Source organism: Chrysochloris asiatica, unplaced genomic scaffold (genome assembly GCF_000296735.1).
Source record: "Chrysochloris asiatica unplaced genomic scaffold, ChrAsi1.0 scaffold00098, whole genome shotgun sequence".
In the NCBI taxonomy this organism is placed as follows: Eukaryota; Metazoa; Chordata; class Mammalia; order Afrosoricida; family Chrysochloridae; genus Chrysochloris; species Chrysochloris asiatica.
In genome coordinates this window covers 10,920,652-10,924,614 of record NW_006408616.1, presented here as the reverse complement: position 1 = coordinate 10,924,614, position 3,963 = coordinate 10,920,652, and the positions used below count along the sequence as shown (strand labels likewise).

General features: G+C 40.7%; 1 pseudogene; it reads right to left on the bottom strand.

Annotated features, from left to right (window-relative positions):
- Positions 1-1,588: 1,588 nt before the first annotated feature.
- LOC102823478 lies at positions 1,589-2,490 on the bottom strand (annotated as a pseudogene).
- Positions 2,491-3,963: the final 1,473 nt, after the last annotated feature.

Here is a 3,963-nt window from a genome sequence, read left to right as displayed (position 1 = left end):
CCTTTGCATAGTCAATAAAGCACAGGTAAACATCTTTCTGATATTCTCTGCTTTCAGCCAAGATCCATCGGATATCAACAATGATATCCCTTGTTCCTCATCCTCTTCTGAATCCAGCTTGAACCTCTGGAAGGTCTCTGTCAGTGTATGCTTGCAGCCATTTCTGTACTACCTTTAGTAAAACTTTACTCTCATGGGATATCAAATACATTGTCCAATGATTTCTGCTATGCTGGTTTAATTCAATTCAGGAATCCAGATGTGGCACTGTAGGTTAATGTGCTGCACTGCAAAGTTATTGGACTGTAAAGATCGATGATTTAAGCCCACTAGCTGCTCCTTAGAAACCCTATACTTGGAAACACTATGAATCGGAACTGACTCAATGGCACTTAACAACAACAACATGCTGATGTGGCACTGCAGGTTAATGTGCTGGACCACAAGGTCAGTTTGAGTTGAAAGTTTGGTGGTTCAAACCCACCAGCTGATCCTCTGAAACCATATATAGGGTTTCTATGAGTTGGAACTGCCTCGATGACACTTAACAAGAACAACAAATGCTAAAAATCTACTGGATAATAAAATAAAATAAAAATTATATAAAAAAATTCCTCGAATCAAACCAGAATGAATACACAATGTACCCAAACGTTTGGACCACAGCAAAAGCTGTGTTTAGAGTGCAGTGCATACCAGTACTGTATACATTTAAAAGAAGTAAAAACCCAAAACCCAAATCAAAACATTAACCCAAAATCTCCAACAAGTAGGAAAAGAGCAGCAAAGAAAGTTTAAGGCATCAGAATAAAAGAAACAACAAAGATTAGAGCAGATATAATTGAAAGAGAAAGAAAGCAAAACAGTAGAAAGAATCAATAAGGCAAAAAGTTGATTCTTTGAAAGGATTAATAAAAATCAGCAAGCCACTGTCAAATCTAACAAAGGAAAAGAAGATGTAAATAACATGGATCTGAAGTAAAATGGCTGCTATCACAACAGAATTAAAGCAAACAAAATGATAACAAGAGAATACTACTCTGAGTCCTGGTATGGCGCTGTGGGTTAATGCACCAGACTGCAAAGCTGTTTGAACTGCAAGGTCGGTGGTTCAAGCTCACCGGCTTCTCCTCGGAAATCCTATACAGGGCCACTATGGGTAGGAACCAACTCGATGACACTTAACAACAACAATTGTGAGCCCTGGTGTGGAGCTGTGGGACAAGCACTGGGAAAATCAGAACAATGACCTTGAGGTCACTGGCCAATTGTTGTTTTTCTTCTGTGCCATCGAGCCAGTTCCAACTCATAGCAACCCTGTATAGGGTTTCGGAAGGGTGGCCGGTGGATTTGAACCACGGACCTTTCAGTTAATAGTCCTGTAGTGCCACATTCGGACTCCATTGGCCAATGGAGAGATGCAAACCAAAACAATAGTGAGATATTAACACATAATTTTTTTTAAACAAAATAGGTCTTTCTATGTATTGCATGGCAGATACAGATGACTTCAGCAGCTCCCAGACAACAGACTTCACAGCTTCCAGTCACCTATTACCCATGTTTCACCCAGGCATCGTTTTTGCCATCAGGCTGTCAGAGGTTTAGGAACTTCCTCTTGTGGTTCTTCATAGTCCTGTCATGGTTTCAGCTGGGGGACAGGGATCATCACTGTCTTAAAGATAGGCTGCTTAGGAGGTGCCCACTGGGGGACAATCTTGCCATGCATTCTCCAGCTCCCATAGGGATTCGTCAAGTGCTTTTCAAACACAACATACTCTAGGACATCCTTGGGCACATCTTCTTGTCCATACATCAACCGACCAAAGCTGTCATATATGGCCAGAATCTGCCGGGTGTGCTTGCGGACGGTGACCTGGCCATACATATTGCTTTGCTTCACCAGGCTTGAGCAACGAACCTGAACCACCTGAGGTGGTACTAATGATTCCATGAAGCTCCAGTGGACAGTCTTATATTTGATGTCTAAAACCATGTCCGGAAAACAGTGTTCGGTAACCAAGGTATGAAGCCGACCAATCATCATCAGCATTGTTTAGACAAAGATGAGCTTCAATGAAAATATCCTTTGCTTTTTCTGGGAAGTCCTTCGTTTATCTTCCAGATTGACAACTGTGACGCTATATTCTTCTTCATTCATTCAGCTCTCAGTTTCAGTCCTTCCTTTGAAAGAGATGACCTGCATGCATCAGCCTCAGGAGGAACATAGGCCTCAAAAATACCAGCTGTACAGGTCAGATGTATGGGGCGCTCCAAACGTTCTGGTGGAATGACCAATCCTGCTTTCCAAGCATGTTCTAGGAACTCTTATTCTGAATTGAATTTAGGTTTATATGTAGAAGGTTTGAAGCATTTTTTAGTTCTCACTGGAACTACAGCTATGGACTGAGCCACCAGGATTGACTGTCGAAACCAACAGCCTAAGGCCCTGGATATACAAAACAATCCCCACGTTACAGGGGCTGCCATTTTGTTCACGTTAAGGCTGCCGGGATAGGTGACAACACATAATATTAATATTAAACGAAAAAACAACAAATGCTGAAGAGGGTGTGAAGAGACTGGAATCCTCATGCACTGCTGGTGGAACTATAAACTGGTACAACCACACTGGAACATTTTATGGTGCTTCCTTGAAAAGTTGGAAATAAACATACAATGTTGTTGTGTACCGTAGAGTTGGTCGCAACTTATGATGACCCTGCATATAATTTCCAAGTTATAAATCTTTATAGGAACAGAAATACCATATGACTCAGCAGCAATTCCTGTATTTGGTATGTATCATAGAGAAATAAGAGCCATGACATGTATGGATATATTCACACCCAGCATTATTCACAATAGTAAAAAGTTGATGACAACCTAAATGCCCATCAATGGAAGAATGGATAGACAAAATTTGGTATATACACACAGTGGGATATTATGTAAAAATTGAAGAATAAAGATGAATCTGCAAAACATTGAATGGCATGGATGAACCTGGAAGACATTATGCTGAGTGAATCAAGTCAATCACAAAAGGACAAATATTGCATGCAACCACAGTTGTAAACAATGTCAAGAAAAGGTTTTCATACTGCAAGAAAAAAAAAAATCTTTGATGGTTTCCAGAGACAGGAGGAAAGGGGTTGTAATTCACTGACTAGAGGGCAGACACATGTTAACTTGGGTTATGGGGAAGGCATTATACAAGAGGAAGGTTGGAAGAAGAATGATGAAGGCAGGGGAAGACATGGGGAAGAGTGCAAGTTTTAACAGTAACAGAGGTAAATGCTTCTGTATACACAGTCCTGCAGTAGTAGTGTCTATGTGTAGACACATGGGTAGTTGAACACGTATGGGAAGGAGAGTGGGATTATATCCACAAGTATATAAAGATTTGACAGAGGATATTGTATATGGGTAAAAAAAAAATATGTACATGTGCATATGTTTGCCTTTGCTAGGAACATATTCAGGAAAGTAGTGGAACGTACAGGAGGCAAATTATGAACATTTCTTAGACATTACCAACTGCATTAAGGGAATGATTTGCTGGACCAGGAGAACTCAGGACCATAATCTCAGTGAACACCATGGGGGAATTGACATAATATAGTCCATAAAGATAATGTTCTACACCCTACATTTCTGAGTAGTGATTATGCTCTAAAAAGCTCTCGAGTGGTCATCTAAGGTGGTCTATCTCTGTCTTGGGGAGAGAAGAGTGATGAAAATTGAAGAGGTGTAGAAACAATTAGCCCAGTGAACTAATGGACCAAGTAAATTTCAGCCTGCATGACCCTGAGACCGGAAGAACTAGATGGTGCCCAGATACCTCTACCAATTGCTGTGGAAGGGATCACATTAGAAGCTCTTGGATAGAGTGGGAGAAATGTGGAGCAAAACCATAATTCATTAAACAAGATCAAACTTGTTGGTCAGATAGAGACTGGT